Source organism: Notolabrus celidotus, chromosome 4 (assembly GCF_009762535.1).
Source record: "Notolabrus celidotus isolate fNotCel1 chromosome 4, fNotCel1.pri, whole genome shotgun sequence".
In the NCBI taxonomy this organism is placed as follows: Eukaryota; Metazoa; Chordata; class Actinopteri; order Labriformes; family Labridae; genus Notolabrus; species Notolabrus celidotus.
Window position 1 is genome coordinate 3,848,366 of NC_048275.1, and position 18,645 is coordinate 3,867,010.

The 18,645-nt window shown below is 46.8% G+C and overlaps 1 long non-coding RNA gene across 1 annotated transcript in view; it reads right to left on the reverse strand.

The window, feature by feature from the left end:
- LOC117811385 overlaps positions 1-2,618 on the reverse strand; it is a 39,829-nt gene extending 37,211 nt beyond the window's left edge. The window contains exon 1 of the long non-coding RNA XR_004630992.1: positions 2,593-2,618. This is a non-coding gene — a long non-coding RNA (uncharacterized LOC117811385). The remainder of the gene's footprint in view (positions 1-2,592) is intronic.
- Positions 2,619-18,645: the final 16,027 nt, after the last annotated feature.

Below are 18,645 nucleotides of genomic sequence, written 5' to 3' on the forward strand. Positions count from 1 at the left end.
AGGGTTAGGGTTAGGGTTAGGATTAGGGTTAGGGTTATGATTAGGGTTAGGGTTAGGATTAGGGTTAGGGTTAGGGTTAGGGTTAGGACTAGGATTAGGATTAGGGTTAGGGTTAGGGTTAGGGTTAGGATTAGGGTTAGGGTTAGGGTTAGAGTTAGGGTTAGGGTTAGGGTTAGGGTTAGGATTAGGGTTAGGATTAGGGTTAGGACTAGGGTTAGGACTAGGGTTAGGGTTAGGGTTAGGGTTAGGACTAGGGTTAGGGTTAGGGTTAGGGTTAGGATTAGGGTTAGGGTTAGGGTTAGGGTTAGGATTAGGGTTAGGGTTAGGGTTAGGGTTAGGGTTAGGGTTAGGGTTAGGATTAGGGTTAGGGTTAGGGTTAGGGTTAGGGTTAGGGTTAGGACTAGGGTTAGGGTTAGGGTTAGGGTTAGGGTTAGGGTTAGGATTAGGATTAGGGTTAGGGTTAGGGTTAGGGTTAGGATTAGGGTTAGGGTTAGGATTAGGGTTAGAGTTAGGATTAGGGTTAGGGTTAGGGTTAGGGTTATGATTAGGGTTAGGATTAGGGTTAGGGTTAGGGTAAGGGTTAGGATTAGGGTTAGGGTTAGGATTAGGGTTAGGGTTAGGGTTATGATTAGGGTTAGGATTAGGGTTAGGGTTAGGGTTAGGGTAAGGGTTAGGGTTAGGATTAGGGTTAGGGTTAGGGTTATGACTAGGGTTAGGGTTAGGGTTATGATTAGGGTTAGGATTAGGGTTAGGGTTAGGATTAGGGTTAGGGTTAGGGTTAGGGTTGGGGTTGGGGTTGGGGTTGGGATTAGGGTTAGGGTTAGGGTTAGGGTTAGGGTTAGGGTTATGATTAGGGTTAGGGTTAGGGTTAGGGTTAGGGTTAGGATTAGGGTTAGGGTTAGGGTTAGGATTAGGGTTAGGGTTAGGGTTAGGATTAGGGTTAGGGTTAGGATTAGGATTAGGTTTATGATTAGGGTTAGGGTTAGGGTTAGGGTTAGGATTAGGGTTAGGATTAGGATTAGGTTTATGATTAGGGTTAGGGTTAGGGTTAGGATTAGGGTTAGGATTAGGGTTAGGGTTAGGGTTAGGGTTAGAATTAGGTTTATGATTAGGGTTAGGGTTAGGGTTAGGGTTAGGATTAGGGTTAGGGTTAGGGTTAGGATTAGGGTTAGGGTTAGGATTAGGGTTAGGGTTAGGGTTAGGATTAGGGTTGGGGTTGGGGTTAGGGTTAGGTTTATGATTAGGGTTAGGGTTAGGGTTAGGATTAGGGTTAGGGTTAGGATTAGGGTTAGGGTTAGGATTAGGATTAGGTTTATGATTAGGGTTAGGGTTAGGGTTAGGATTAGGGTTAGGGTTAGGATTAGGGTTAGGGTTAGGGTTAGGATTAGGGTTGGGGTTGGGGTTAGGGTCCGAACTAGAACCAAACCAGAATCGAACCAGGACCGGACCAGAAACGAACCGGAACCGAACCAGGACCGAACCAGAACCGAACAAGGACCGAACCACAACCGAACCAGAGCCGAACCAGAACCAGAACCCAAACTCAAGCAAACAGAGCCAGAACCAAACCCAAGCAAACCGAACCAGCACCGAACCAGAACCGAACCGGAACCGAACCAGGACCGAACCAGAACCGAACCAGAACCGAACCAGGACCGAACCAGAACCGAACTAGAACCGAACCAGGATCGAACCAGAACCGAACCAGAACCGAACCGGAACCGAACCAGAACCGAACCAGAGCCGAACCAGAACCAAACTCAAGCAAACGGAACCAGAACAGAACCAGAACTGAACCAGAACCAAACTCAAGCAAACGGAACCAGAACAGAACCAGAGCCGAACCAGAACCAAACTCAAGCAAACGGAACCAGAACAGAACCAGAGCTGAACCAGAACCGAACCAGAACCGAACCAGGACCGAACCAGGACCGAACCAGAACCGAACCGGAACCGAACCGGAACCGAACCAGGACCGGACCGGAACCGGAACCAGGACCGAACCAGAACCGAACCAGAACCGAACCAGGACCGAACCAGAGCCGAACCAGAACCAGAACCAAACTCAAGCAAACAGAACCAGAACCAAACCCAAGCAAACGGACCAGAACGGAACCAGCGCTTAACCAGAGCTGAACCAGAACCAGAACCAAACTCAAGCAAACAGAACCAAAACCATTATTAATGTCCTCAGCTTGGATGGGCTGATCTGATTTCTCCTCTCAGTGAGTATTTGCCCGGTCTTTGAGAAGAACCCTAACCCTAACCCTCTCAGAAGGAACAGATGAAGCCACGATACACAGCCTCCCCTCCATCACCTGTATCCTATATCCTCACATGTGATTGGCCCCATGGCCGCCATGCTGACCAATCAAACCAAAGTTCTGCTGTGAGCAGAGCTGGGGCTGAGCACTGAGAGAGCTAAGCAGGGAAAGGAACAAACTGGGAGTCGGCTCTCTCTGGATGTGAGCCGGCTCTTCTGATTCACTATAAAGCATCGACTCTCAGAGCCGCAGCTTTTGATCATGACACATCACTAATGTGTTTAATCTGTGTTACAATTATGAGGGGGTCCTTGGACCATTATCTCACCTGTAAGGGGACCCTGGCTCCAAAAAGTTTGAGAACCCCTGGTTTAAATGTGGCTGCTGTCAGGACTTTAAAAATAAAACAGATTTGGATCAGAGCTTTCAGCAGAGAAAAAAATAATGATTCAAATAAAATATTTTCCTGATAACTTTGATAAAAAAACACGATCATCAGAAAAAAAAATATCAATCATCACTGATTCTTAAATGTTGTATTTTAAAAAGGTGTAGTTTCTGGGGTAAGTGAAGCCCCATTTTTCAGCATTTCTTTTAAAAACATAAAAACCTGTTGAAGTCAGGGAGAATAAAACGACTGCATTTATAAACCTGACTCTGTGAGACTGCTGAGTACAATGTGTGATTTTTACCTGACTCCATCAAAGCCTCTCTGTGTTTGTGAAGGTCACGCTTTGGTTCAGGACGAGGGTCAGGTGGAGAGTTTTGTCCGTGTGTAGGCGTCTGATTTTGTGTCTGAATGAAAGCACGGGAGAAGAAGGAACAGCGTGGGCAGGGGGGATGAATAACGTGTCAGGCTTTTTAGTTGAGAGACTTCTCGTGCTGATGAATAATTGAGCTGCAGTCGGGTGGAGAGCCGTTTCATGAGCTCCTCTGTCTCCAAGTTTAAAATTAGAGCCCTCTCTGTGTGCAGACGTTGTCTTTGAACTGAGACTGTCTCAGAGCATCACTCAGCCCACTCAGGCCTTTCAGATATGAGGAGTAAACACGCTCCACGGACAAAGAAGAAACTGTCCGCTGAGTTTGGTTTGTTCAGGAAAAGTCAGATATATTTCACTCCACTCTGAACGTGCTGCAGAAACTTTACCTCCTTTAACGTAAACGCACCACAGTGTAATTATAAAAACTTCCCCGGTGTTGACGGGGGACTCTAATCTGATATTCAAAGCTCCTCTCTGCAGCAGTTCTAATGAAGTTCAGTCCCTGCTCTGCCTACCTGTCATACACAGATCCCCCAGGCTTTCCTGTCTTGGGCTGGCCTCTGAGCACCAGCAGCCCATCTCAATCTGTCACTGCTGTCAGGCCCACAACGCCACCAAAGAACCCCGAAAGTAGGACACGGAGAACTCTTCACACACACACACACACACACACACACACGGAGAGAAACGCTTCATGAAATGTGGCAGAAAGTACAGAGTTTGCGACAGAGGCCTGGGAGTCCGTCATTGTGATACGTGCTGTTATCTGTGGGCAGCCGGCTCTAAATGGGGCATTCAGTGACTCTTCAAAGCCCCCGTTTCTGCAGGGCGACTCGGCTGCATTGTTACTGTTTTAATTAGAACTGCTTCTCGCCTGCTCTCTGAGATCCACCCAGCCTCCACATCAAAGCTCTGCTCTGAATAATGATGTACCCCTCCATGCCTCAGGTACAGCCCGAATCTCAGAGTCGCCCCCTCCTCCTCCTCCACACCTCTTTGTACATTTCTGCTCCCAATTTACCGCTGCTCCTCTGCACGCTGACATAACACATTTTGTTGTGTTGAGGGGCAGCGAGATGATGTGTTCGGGCCCGATGTGGCTGCAGAGGCTCGTTGGAAAGAAGAGTTATTTTGTCCTGTAGTGAACGGTCAGAAATCTGTTTCCAGTGAACTTAAATTCTGCTTTCCAAACGGCACAGTAACGTCTTTGAAAAAGCAAAAAATGAAGAGGTGCCACCCCTTTGTCAGCTTGTTCCATTGATCCACATTTACAGACGCCACAAAGGGCAAACAGGCGGCAGCAGCCGGAGGTTTCAGTAAAAGAAACAGGCGGCAAATCAATAAAAATACAAATCCAGAAAGAAACTCTGTGATCCGAAACGAGTCACGCTGCAAACAAACTCTCTGCAGGAATCTGAGGAGAAAACGGAAAGAGTAAACTTGCTGAAAACATCGTTAGTCGATCGGAGTGTTTCAGACTGATTCAGAAAAACAACTTTCTGTCACACACAGCCTTTCTCTGGGATTTCAGTCAAAGTTGTTCGTTGGATGGAAAGCTTGGCTGTTTACACGAAAACGGTGAATAAATCACAAATTTCTCACGTTTTTTTTTACACGAAAACGGCCAAACTCTTCAGAGTCCCTTCTGTAGCTGTCTTACGACGTAAGTCAGTCTAGCCCTGTTTAAACACAGAAGCTTACACACGTAGCCTGATGTGCACCTCCTCCAAAATTTAACTATGTGTTGAAATAATGCAGACCACAAGCCCTGTGATTGGTCGATTGGGCAGCTTCGTATTTCCTGCATAAATTTCCGACCGTATATCTACGGTAAATCGGCCGTAAATGTGTGAATTTACCATATATATATCGACTGTAAATAAACTGTAAATTTACTGTAAATTGACTTTATATTGACCGTGAATCAACCATGAATCGACCGTATAATGACTGTGAATCTACTTTATCAACCGTAAATCAACCGTATATTGCCTGTCTATCGACTGTATATTGACCTTAAATCAACCGTATATTGACCATGAATCGACCGTAAATCGACTGTATAATGAGTGTAAATCGACCGTAAATTAACTGCATATTGACCGTAAATCAACCGTATTTTGTAAATCTACAATATCAACTGTTAATCAACTGTATATTGACCATTAATCGACCGTATATTGACCACGAATCTACTATATCAACCATAAATCAACCGTATTTTGTGAATCTACAATATCAACTCTTAATCAACCGTATATTTACCGTGAATCGACCGTAAATCGACTGTATAATGACTGTAAATCGACCGTAAATTAACTGCATATTGACTGTAAATCAACCTTATTTTGTGAATCTACTGTATGAACCGTAAATCGACCGTATATTGACCGTAAATCAACCGTAAATCAACTATCTTGGCCGTAAACTGACCATAAATCGACAGTATATTGACAGTAAATCTATTATATCGACTGTAAATGCACTGTAGATTGTCAGTAAATCAGCCTTCAATCCACAGTATATATTGACTTTATATTGACCTTAAATCAACCGTAGGTCAACCATAAATTAACCGTAAATCAACTGTGAATCGACCGTACTTTCCATCTCCTCCAACCTCCCCTCTCTTTTCTTCTTTGTAATAATTGCTGCATGACAAACAGCAACAGTTATCACCTCCAATTTAACATAACATGCTCTTAGTCACCCTAGAACCTCATAAGTGGACCTTTAAAGTCTGGTTTTATTCCCTACTGGTGCAGCGGTGATGAGAACAGGTTTGAATTCTCCAGAAACACCTGATAGCTGTTTCCAGGGGAGGAAAGTTAAAACGAGCTCATGACAGAAACCCTCACACATTTAGGGAAGTCGTGAAGCGATAGGGCCCAGTTTGATGGTTTTTCAAGGGGCCCAGATTCCCTGTTGCTGCTCCTGACTGCTGCGAACAGAAACCAGATCCCTCCCCACATCAACTTTCTGAGAAACACTGAAGCTAACTTCCTTACAGTCAAACCCGACTCCAGTCACTCATAAGGAATTTGAGAGCTCACACACTCTCTGCACATGCTCGGATGACGTGAACTCCTCCTGTGAAACATCACCTTGTATAATCCGACCTCGGCCTCACGCTGACTCACCGCTGCATTCCTTCTTCTCTGAGTGAGGCAACGCCGACAAATCTCATGAAATCTGCAAGTTGCGCAATCTCTTGAATCATGGTGTTCTCAGCTGATCCTGCACCCCTTACGGCTAATCACAATTTAATGAATCAAAGACGTAATATGACTCAGGAGCAACGTGCGGTTATGTAATCCTTAACCTCCCTGCGTCGCTTTGTGTATTGTATTCAAAGCAGGTCAGCGGCCGTCCTGCAGTACGAGCTCATTTTATAATCTGATTAACATAACACTGGAAGGGTTTCTGGAAACAGCACAGAGTGTATGTTTCACCAAACGTCCAACTTACAGTACACAGAAAACGTGAGAGCACATCCTCTTCAGTCCACCTCTGCTTCTGTGTCAGTAAGCTGAGCGCAGTAATCCCATCCTGAGCTCACTGTTTGTGTTTTTAATCTCAGGTAAAGGTGGCTCATAATGATGATAACTGAGCTACACTCTCATTAACACCTGGCCCCCGCCATAATAACACACCTGCTGTATTTGCCGTTCGAATGAAAGCTTGTCATCTTGTTACGAGGCCAGGATTAATTGCAGGACGCTGCTTGGTCCGCTTCGGCCCGTTTAAGCTGCGAGGCCTTCAGGGAGTAAAACATTCGGAGCAGCTCAAGGCCGACGGCTGCTGCATCCATCATGAGGGTTACATCATCACATTAGGGGGGGCCTGTTTGGGGCGCACAGCTGATGCTCATTTATAGTATTCCTCAACGTTAAAGCATCTAAACATGGCCGACACTAACGACTGCTTTGATGGACGAGGATTATAAATCACACCGTAACTTAATGGCTCTTATTTTGCCATCAGCTTTAAAACGGCAACCTGCTTTCATGTAGAATAATTAGGGCTGGGCGATAAAACGATTATCATCATACAAATAAAACCAATGTTAGATAAATATTTAATTAAACCTGCAATTACACCCACCAGCCACTAGAAAGAGAGGGGGCGCCAATGTACCTTCAGCTCTTCTTACCACCCAACTTTAAAGAGAAGAAGAAGACGATGACGAACAGCCAATCAAGTCGCAGAAGTCACGGCATGGGCTTAAATTCACTCCCACCTTTGAGTCTGTAATGGAAGTCACCACATGGGCTTAAAATCAGACCCAAAAACCAGTGACTCTGCTATGGAAGTCACTGCATGGGCTCAAAACCTGTGACTCTGTAGTGGAAGTCACTGCATGGGCTCAAAACCAGTGACTCTGTAGTGGAAGTCACTGCATGGGCTCAAAACCAGTGACTCTGTAGTGGAAGTCACTGCATGGGCTCAAAACCAGTGACTCTGTAGTGGAAGTCACTGCATGGGCTCAAAACCAGTGACTCTGTAGTGGAAGTCACTGCATGGGCTCAAAACCAGTGACTCTGTAGTGGAAGTCACTGCATGGGCTCAAAACATGTGACTCTGCTATGGAAGTCACTGCATGGGCTCAAAACCAGTGACTCTGTTGTGGAAGTCACTGCATGGGCTCAAAACCAGTGACTCTGTAGTGGAAGTCACTGCATGGGCTCAAAACCAGTGACTCTGTAGTGGAAGTCACTGCATGGGCTCAAAACCAGTGACTCTGTAGTGGAAGTCACTGCATGGGCTCAAAACCAGTGACTCTGTAGTGGAAGTCACTGCATGGGCTCAAAACCAGTGACTCTGTAATGGAAGTCACTGCATGGGCTCAAAACCTGTGACTCTGTAGTGGAAGTCACTGCATGGGCTCAAAACCAGTGACTCTGTAGTGGAAGTCACTGCATGGGCTCAAAACCTGTGACTCTGTAGTGGAAGTCACTGCATGGGCTCAAAATCCGACCCGAAAACCAGTGACTCTGTGATGGAAGTCACTGCATGGGCTCAAAATCACTAACTCCATAGTGGAAGTCACTGCATGGGCTCAAAATCAATGACTCCATAGTGGAAGTCACTGCATGGGCTCAAAATCAATGACTCCATAGTGGAAGTCACTGCATTGGCTCAAAACCAGTGACTCTGTGATGGAAGTCACTGCATGGGCTCAAAACCAGTGACTCTGTAGTGGAAGTCACTGCATGGGCTCAAAATCACTAACTCCATAGTGGAAGTCACTGCATGGGCTCAAAACCAGTGACTCTGTAGTGGAAGTCACTGCATGGGCTCAAAATCACTAACTCCATAGTGGAAGTCACTGCATGGGCTCAAAACCAGTGACTCTGTAGTGGAAGTCACTGCATGGGCTCAAAATCACTAACTCCATAGTGGAAGTCACTGCATTGGCTCAAAACCAGTGACTCTGTGATGGAAGTCACTGCATGGGCTCAAAACCAGTGACTCTGTAGTGGAAGTCACTGCATGGGCTCAAAATCACTAACTCCATAGTGGAAGTCACTGCATTGGCTCAAAACCAGTGACTCTGTGATGGAAGTCACTGCATGGGCTCAAAATCAATGACTCCATAGTGGAAGTCACTGCATGGGCTCAAAACCAGTGACTCTGTAGTGGAAGTCACTGCATGGGCTCAAAATCACTAACTCCATAGTGGAAGTCACTGCATAGGCTCAAAACCAGTGACTCTGTAGTGGAAGTCACTGCATAGGCTCAAAACCAGTGACTCTGTAGTGGAAGTCACTGGTTTTTGGGAGCAAAAATCTGCATTATTTGTGATAATTATGAATATCAACTGATCTATGGTGGTAACATCTTTTTGAATATCGCCCAGCTCTATGTATAATAACTTTAACTGCTGCCACACATAATGAGAGGATCATGAAGCTGCAGCAGCGAGCGTTGGGTCTTTGAGTTAAAGGAAACAGACGAGGTTCAGAGAGCAGAGAAATCACAGATCTATTTCGGTGATATCAGATGGAAACATGCGTGTTGGTGCGAGAGGGGGGAGGATGAGTGGGAGTGACACGAAATCAGTCCTCTAATTGGTGTGCAGCTCCTGATGAAGATGTTCGAGCAGAGGTCACACAGAGGATGATCCATGACGATGACATCACAGCCCGCAGAGCAACAACAAACGCCGTCTTGTTTTCACGGAAACAAAAGCTGTTTGTTTGCTGCCCCCCCTTTTTTTCTTTCCCTCTTTCAAGATTCGTCCTGCGAGTTGAAAATGTGACGACACAGGACACTGACCTTTGTTTCTCGGGAAACAGACTCTCTCTGTGTCGCTCCACAGAGGATAGAAAAGGGGGGAGAGGCGGGGCGAGGAGCGGCCCTTTGGTGTCGAGTGCTGATCACATGAGTGGCTGAAATAACAAAGCGGTCTGATTCGGGCCTTTGTCTTCACACCGACGTGAGGTTCAGATCTAAAGAGAGCTGGAACCACGATTTAATAAGCGATATTGTGAAAAGAGAAAAGAAGGGAAAGCTTTCTCATGTGATCGGAGGATGAAACGAAGCTGTGAGGTCTGCTGACAACACAATTAATGCACACACACAAGAACACACACATATACAGTATCTCACTCTGGATCATAAGACACCAGGAAGAACCACTGACTCTGTAGTGGAAGTCACCACATGGGCTAAAAACCACTGTCACTATTGACTCTGTAGTGGAAGTCACTGCATGGGCTCAAAATCCCCTCAAGAAACCATGACTCTGTAGTGGAAGTCACTGCATGGGCTCAAAATCACCTCCAAAAAGGACTGACTCTGTAGTGGAAGTCACTGCATGGCCTTAAAATCACTCTTACTCTTGACTCTGTAGTGTAAGTCACCACATGGGCTCAAAATCCCCTCAAGAAACCTTGACTCTGTAGTGGAAGTCACCGCATGGGCTCAAAATCACCTCCAGAAACCTTGACTCTGTAGTGGAAGTCACTGCATGGGCTCAAAATCACCTCCAAAAAGGACTGACTCTGTAGTGGAAGTCACTGCATGGCCTTAAAATCACTCCTGAAAACCGCTGACTCTGTAGTGGAAGTCACCACATGGGCTCAAAATCACTCCTGAAAACCGCTGACTCTGTAGTGGAAGTCACCACATGGGCTCAAAATCACCTCAAGAAACCTTGACTCTGTAGTGGAAGTCACCGCATGGGCTCAAAATCCCCTCAAGAAACCTTGACTCTGTAGTGGAAGTCACCGCATGGGCTCAAAATCACCTCCAGAAACCTTGACTCTGTAGTGGAAGTCACTGCATGGGCTCAAAATCCCCTCAAAAAACCTTGACTCTGTAGAGGAAGTCACCGCATGGGCTCAAAATCACTTCCAAAAAGGACTGACTCTGTAGTGGAAGTCACTGCATGGCCTTTAAATCACTCTTACTCTTGACTCTGTAGTGGAAGTCACCACATGGGCTCAAAATCACATCTAGAATATTCCACACTTTCAAAAGCATCTATAAACTGATGTATTTTTGGGTCTTTTAGATGCACGGTGTTGTTGGGAGTCATGGTTTTATGACATGTTTCATACATCCTTGCTGTGTGACAAGACACCAGCAGCTCATTCAGCTCCACCATACATTGTTTTGTCTTGAGATCTCAGATTTGCTCTGACCCGACCAAGCTGCCTCTTAAAGCCCATCATGTTGAGGAGTGAGTCAGCACCGTCATCCATCCGTCTACTGTAAAACCACCGCTCTGAGGAGACGTGACAATGAAGCCTTCAGAGAGGTGTAACGCCGCTATGAGGGGAACAAGATGCAAATTGCCAATGTTAGACCAGGCGTGAAAACGTGAAGGAAAATGATTTATAGAGCAATCTGCGAGTATCCCTCTTAATTAATACAGTGTCACGTTGAACATGGATGAGGAGGGGAAACGCTCCGGGAATCCTGGGAGTGGTGAAGGAATAAATCAGGAAGTTTTAATGGGGAAGGTTTTTCTATCGTCGTATCTCTGAATGACGACGTCTCATCGTCTGAGGAGGTGACAGTGAAGCTTCTCTGAATGTTTGGACTCAGGAATCTGCTGCTGTGTCATTTATCATGTCCTGTTTGACGTACTATAACAAGCACTGTGTGGTGTTATCATCACTGCTCATGAACTCTCAAGGTCTGTCTTACTGTTTCTTGTGTTTCTATGACATGCAGTGTAGTGAATGCACTTATCTGAAGCTCTCTTTGTTGCTTTGAAACGCAACACAAAGTCTCGTTTGCAAACAATGTAAGAAACTTGAAGCACGGCCGGCCTTCAGAAGCTCCTCCCTCCGAGTATAAAAGCAGCCAATCATCCAAGTCGTCCATCTTTGCGCTCGTGTCTGTGCCCATCGCTCAGCCTGGTACTGTCAGCACTTCCAACCCCCCCCCCTCAGGATTCCCGCAGCACCATGTGGCAATGAGGGTCACATTGCATTCTGGGAGAAACTCTCAGCTCAGATCCCCCTCTGGGCACGGCCCCGCCCCCCTCCGCAATCTTGCCCGGTCTCCTCCAAAAATTCCTCGGCCTCCAGGGCAACGCACGACCCAAAATAACAGGACACATCAGCACTTTCATCTGCATCCCCGAGCAAGCTCAGACACTGCAGCAGCAGCTGTCGGGCCACTCACAGGCACACGGAGAGTCTGAAAAAGTACCGAGGCGCTATAGTTGGCACGCCCCCTCTCCCCTCCAGTGATACGAGCGCAGACGGAGCCAGACTTGGATAAGAGTGCCAGGCGAGGTGTGGCTGACAGAGCTGTCCTTTGGATGTCCTTCAGCTACACACAGAAGAAGACGACACTGAAGTAAACACAAGGAAACAATTTGGCTGTCGCAGATCATTAGGAGAGTATAAATGTTGTATTTTCTGTGTTTATGAATCAATAAATCACAGCCTGTAAACAAACTGCAGACAAATGAGCATGTTTACAAGGAGATATTTAATAAATGCTGTCACACTGCTGTAATCAGAGCTAACAAACCACGTCAATGCTTCTTCACTTTAGGATGCGGGTTAGCTTTAGCCACAGGTTGCGTGGTTTCATCGTATCCACTTCTATCGATCAAATTGTGTCCAAAGTTCAACTTTTTATGTCGTAGACCAGGGGTGTCAAACTCAGTTCAGTTCAGGGGTCACATACAGCCCGAGTTGATCTCAAGTGGGCCGAACCAGTACAATCAGAACATAATAACCGTCTAAATAACGACAACTCTAAATGTTCCCTTTGTTTTAGCACAAAAAAAAGGACAAGTAGATTCCAAAAATGTTCAAATTTAATGAACTTTCTTTCTACAAAAACAGCTGTTGTAGTTTTCACCATGATGAGTCTCATAGGCTGAATATGATATTCTTTAAGGACTGAAACCTGCTGTGAACACACCGAGCACACAGGTTTCCCACTCACCTGACACAGTAGTGCTAATGTTAGTAGTGAAGGAAGTGCATCTATGACGCACCCACATGTATGGTTAGCACATCTAGGATATGAGGCTCCTTTTGAAAATAGTGGATCCACCGCTTCTACATATACGTAAACTTTAGTGTTGATTGGATCTTGGAGAGCTCTAAAAAGTCTATAAAATTCAATGAGATTATGCAAACTGCAAATATTCTTTTTCCACCTCATCGAAAAAAAAGTCCTGGAGCGCCGTTCAGGGCGCTCCATCAGCCATTTGATTGTATGCGACCCCTTGAGGACAAATTTGAAATAGCAGTTACTTTTATTGAAAAATTAAAGTAAATGTCTTCCCTGCAATTTTTCACTTTGCAAAGTCATCCCAAGGGCCGTATGTTTGACACCCCCGTCGTAGACGCTGACTCCACGTTACGACAAAGCAGCAACCTCCTTTTGTAAGAAATGAAGCCAATGTGAAAGTCCCAAAAACTGCAGTTCCTAAAGTGTCCACTTGAGGCTGGCCCCGAAAGCAGAAGAAGCCACATACACACCCATTCAAAACACTGATCTTTACAGCAGGAATAAACATGTCCACAGCCTGGTTCAAAACACAGTTTTGGTCTCAACAGTTTATTTCAGTATCGGCACACACTGTACATGGGGGGCATTTTTTCCTGACTCTTTATTTTTTGAAGATATTAAGATCAGGAGTTTTGCATAATCAGAGGTACAGCTGACTTGAGTGACAGGCGAGCTCCTTGTAGCTGTTAGCCAAACACTCACCTGTGTGTTTATATGACTTACAACATTAAGACAGCATTATGACACGATAACAACATGTGAGCGCTCAGCCGTGAGCGTGATGTCAGAGGATGAGATTAATACAGACGGAGCTGAACGCAGATAAAAGGGTCCAGACTTCTTACTGGGAGAGCTTTAGACACAAAGTATGTGCTTTAAAAAGAGAACAGAACAGACTGCTGCAGGTGACAGATTGTTTCACAACACAAAGGAAACACTGAGAGATATATATTTTCACTTTATCACTATTCATATAAAAACAACACACAGCATCGCACTGTGTGCCAGGAGATAGAGAAAGCAGCTCCCATCAAGGTCGCAGCCGGAGACAGACAGATTAGGTTTCTGTGGCTCTGCAGAATAAAACACATGACTTATGTCGCCAGTAGTGACTTTGCAACAGAGCGGCTGCAGCGCCTGATGTATCTGAGGTCATTCCTCCTCAGTGCCTGATGGAGGAGTCCACCACTGCCAGTGATAACTCACAGCCGGGCCGAGTGCTGCAGGGTACAATCACCCAGCTGATAACATGTGCAGAGAGGACACAGAGGAACACAGGCTGAGGGCTGTGAAGGATCTTAGAGGACTCGTGTTTAAATAAGATACAACACTAAATTATTCACACAAAGACAGGATTTAATTTAGTGTTAGAGCAATGTGAAGGTGCTTTTTAACCGCAGGAACATTCCCCAGGAGCTAGGGACGTTTTAACAGCAGGAACCAGGGTCTAACTTTAGTTCCTGGGTAGTTAATCTCCTCCTGAAAAGCCCCTGCTTTAGGGGTAGTACTTTTGAAAGGTCCTGGAACTTTTTGGGGCGGGGCCTGCAATGCCAAACGTTACTCACAGTGTTTTTATTTCCCCCTCGGTCCACAATAACATCACACACACTTGGTTTAATACCTCCTGAACATCGGTCTTCTCTGAGCCTGATAGTGTGAATGCGTCTCTGTCAGCTCCCGGTGTTCCAGTCTGAAGAATGACCCTGTAAACTGGAGACCTTCAGCTGAAGGTGTCAGTGTTTGTGGAGTTTACAACAGCTGTTGAAACACAGAAGGAGTCCTCGGGAATGCATCCTAGTTTAGTTTTTATTCAAATGTCCAAATATCCTCATTAGATATTTAATGATCGTCTAAAGACGTTTGTGAGGGATGCATCCGGCTGAGAGTCTCCAGTTAACAGGGTCGCTCTTTAAACTGGAACACCGGTCCATCTCTGACATGGTTTTAAAATCTGTCTTCTTGCTTTAAGTCGAGCGTTTCAGACGTTTTGAATCCTCTTTGTCTCTAGAGCTTGTCTCCTTCCAAGAGTTGATTCAAAGCTCGATCAGAAACAGCACAAGAGGAATCTCCTTCATGATAACAGGCTAACTGCGGTGTCTCACATGAAGATGTCAGCCTGTCTGTCTCCTTCTATGGCGTCATGTTTGTTGTGCAGCCTTCACCTCTCTCTTACTTTTATTGCGTCTCATACGTCACTGGCCTGATTTGCGTTATCTTCACAGGACTTTGGTGGAAACTGAGACAACAATGGACCACAGGAACATTTACGTTCCTAGCATGAGAACAGAATTAGCTCCTTATAGGCTAATGATCCAAAAGTAGACACCAGAGGAAGGTCCCTGAATCGATCCCAGGGGGCGATACTTTCATCTTGCTTTGAATTTAATGGATCAAACTGCTTGTGTTTATCGTCAGGAGGCTAATCTCTGACTTCAGACGCTGAAACACAAAGAATAAATGATGCACGGTCGATAATGTGCTGTAGGATAATAGAGATGTGATCATTGCACCATGAGGGGATGAGGTGTATGTTATTGCAGCTCCTTCAGGTTGGCCTGTGTTTGTGATCTCCAGGTAAATGAAGTGACTTCAGTCTGCAGAGCGTCCTCACTGATACGGGCTGCGGTACATTTTTATGGCGTGTTTTTAAACGTGGAAGAAAAAGGCTGTAACGACGGGCTGTGTTGCTGTGTGTGCTCTCCCTGTTTCCCTGGCAACAGTCATATTGACATGCTGCAGTGCTGCTGCTGGAGGTCGGCAGGCAGCCAGGAAGCCCCCCCACCACCACCCGCCCCTCCACCCCTCCACCCCCCGCCTCCACACAATCTCACATTCTGTCTTTTTGCCGGGCGCTATCACTCCAGCGCCGTGCTATTCCCATCTCTCTGTTTTTGTCCTCCATCTTGGTGCGTTTTCTGAGACCAGCTGAACGCCAATCTGAAGACTAATGACTCGGGCGGATTGTGTGTGTGTGTGTGTGTGTGTGTGTGTGTGTGTGTGAGTGTGTGAGGGAGAGGAAGGTGGCACGGTGGGGAGGGCGAGCGAGTAGAAGCCAGGGAGAAAAACATGGAGGAGGGAGGGGCGGTGTCTGTGCCATGCAGTGCTCGCATGTGAAGATGAATAGAGGGAAAGGCGAGCCTCGTGTTGTGTTACGAGGACATAGTAGCGGCTGGGGGGGGGGGAGGAAGAGGGGGGAGCTGGGGGAGGTTGGGCTCTGCATCAACAGATGGATAAACCCGGGAGAGGAATGCGTGCCAAGCGCCAAATGTATCAGCGGCTTGCTGGGGCATGAAAATGTCAGGTGTCAGCGGCGAGCCACGCGGTCACTGCTATTCATACAAGCGTCCATGTGCTGCATGTACACATAAGGCCTTGTGGACGGGGATGACGGGGTGAAGGGGGAGAGTATCGCCAGGCAGAGGAGGAGCAGGAGGAGGATGGATGAGTGGGTGACTCACCTCTTTATCTGCCATGGATACAGAGAGGAGCCCGCACGGCCCCGATGTGTTCAGACAGGTCGGGAGGGAAATGTCAACACGAGGGAGGGGAGCGCACGGCTAACAACCTCACGGATGGATAAGAGCTAGAATTATCTCATCTGCAGAGCAACACTCGCTCTCTGCCGGGAGACAAGTGTTGACTGGCCGCGTCAGGAACATAGCAACGCCGAGCGGGCTTCATGTGACACATGCAGCTTTGAGAGGAAACGCCGACAAAGAGGCAATTTAGTGGCTACGATTAGTGACTGGCTGGTGCACAAGTAACCCCATCAAAACACATCAGTTGGCATTTTGTTGCGCAGCCGTTTCCAAAGCCCTCAGGGGTTTGTGTGGACGGCGTCCTTGTGCAGACAAAGCCCTCTAAACCCGGGATCTCTTTCCCACATTGTGCCCCGGTGTCCCCCCTCATTGTTGATTTTTCCACTATGTGCAAGGCCAGGGCGCTCGCACTCGCACCGCCGCTCCGTCAAAAGAAAAAGTATCAGGCCCGCTCTTGTTATTCATGTCATGCCTGGCGGTTTAGTAGGGCAGGGTGCAGAATTTTCCAGAAGCAGCTGTGTGCTCGGGAAGCTGACAGAGCGCCAGCCCAAAAGGGTTTCTATCTCTCCACTTTCTCTCTCTCTGCAGACCCCTCCCTCTCCCTCCATCGGCATGCTTGGCTCGCTGCCCGGACTTACTCAAACTCACACTCAACCAGAAATATCCGCTCCCCCTCTCCTCCCTCCCTCCTCCCTCCTCCCTCCTCTCCCCTGAACATATCCCTCTGGCTCAACAGAGAAGCTTCCATCACTCCGGATGACATTGGATCATTTTTCTCCCCCTGCACATTCCAGCCATCGAGGAGGACGAGGCGGGGAGCGGCTGCTGCTGCTGCTGCTGCTGCTGCTCTGTGATTATATCATTACAGAGCAGCAGACATGTGTACAGTATATCAAGCACAACCTGTCATTAGCATACTTTATTTCATGATGCGAGCTTTTGTTGGATCGGCCTTTGTGCCGCAGATTTAAACCCGGGATAGTTTCCCCGAGTGCTCTGAATGTGAGATCAACCTTGAGCTATAAAAACCCTCCTCTTGTTTACTGTAACTCTACCTCCCCCCCCCAGGCACCTGTTGTGACACGCTCTGCCCAAGTCATCAGATACTCCGAGTGCTCTGCTGGCGGTCTAAATAAACCCGTCCGAGCGACACCGTTGTGTAACACACTCGAAGTCGCCGGCTCCAAGAATAGCACACACCTGTCAAACACAGACCCTGCTTGTTCTCTCAGGGCCGACCTGACCCCCTCTCGCTCCTTAACTCCAACTCAAATGTTCCATGGCTGAGAGACAACGTAAACACTCTCTCCTGAAATGATTTGGGCACAAAGAGGTGGAGGTAAGAGCAGCAGAGGGAACATTCTGACGGGCAGGGGAGGGCGAACAAAGGCGCTGAAAGCTTCATTCTGCCTCTGCAGAGATTGTGCAGCTCTGCCACTATAAAGCCGTGATTGACAACAACATTAACACTCCGAGGAGAAATCGCTCCCACTCACCGTTATGTAACACACAAAGAAACTACAGCAAGGTAGTGGAGGGTATGTGTGTGTGTGTGTGTGTGTGTGTGTGTGTGTGTGTGAGAGAGATAAAAACAAAAGTGACAGAATATCTAAGAGAGCTGCTCTTATCTTCTGACAACTGTATCCCTTCACGGGGATGAAAGACGCCGTACAGCAGCGAGGATCTCTGGGGAGTCCTGGATCCGTGCGGCACGTCAGAGTCCTCTCTCTGCGTGGAGCGGCGGTGAAAGTTTAACTGCGTGGTCGCGGTGGTTGATTTCGTTGCGTGCAGAAACAGAGCGTCGTGTCCCGGCTTGAACCGGGCGATAATTGTCCGATGGAGGACAGACACACGGACAGGGAGGAAATGAACATCCCATAATGCATCACCGCAGATCTGCTGACACACCCCAGAAACAGGCCATTCATCAGACAAGGAGCCCAACCCCCTCATGAGGCAGCTCACACATGCAGACCATCTATCTATCTATCCATCTATCTATCCATCTATCCATCTATCCATCTATCCATCTATCCATCTATCTATCTATCTATCTATCTATCTATCTATCTATCTATCTATCTATCTATCTATCTATCTATCTATCTATCTATCCATCCATCCATCCATCCATCCATCCATCCATCCATCCATCCATCTATCTATCTATCTATCTATCTATCTATCCATCCATCTATCTATCTATCCATCTATCTATCTATCTATCCATCCATCTATCCATCTATCCATCTATCTATCCATCCATCCATCCATTCATCTATCTATCCATCCATCTATCATCCATCCATCTATCCATCCATCCATCCATCCATCCATCCATCCTCCATGCGGAAGTGTTAAAAACTGCAGTTCCTCTAGTGTCCACTTGGGGCTGGCTCTGGAAGCACCAGAAACCACTGACTCTGTAGTGGAAGTCATGTTTCTGTGTTTTGGGTTACACCAGGGAGATCAAACCCTGATATGCCCCGCCCCCACACGGCCTCTTGAAGCGAGCTGTTTTTTAAAGGTTTTGTACAGTTCTGAATGTTCTGAGGCTCTTAGCTTTATTATCTTCTGTATTTCTTCTATCTC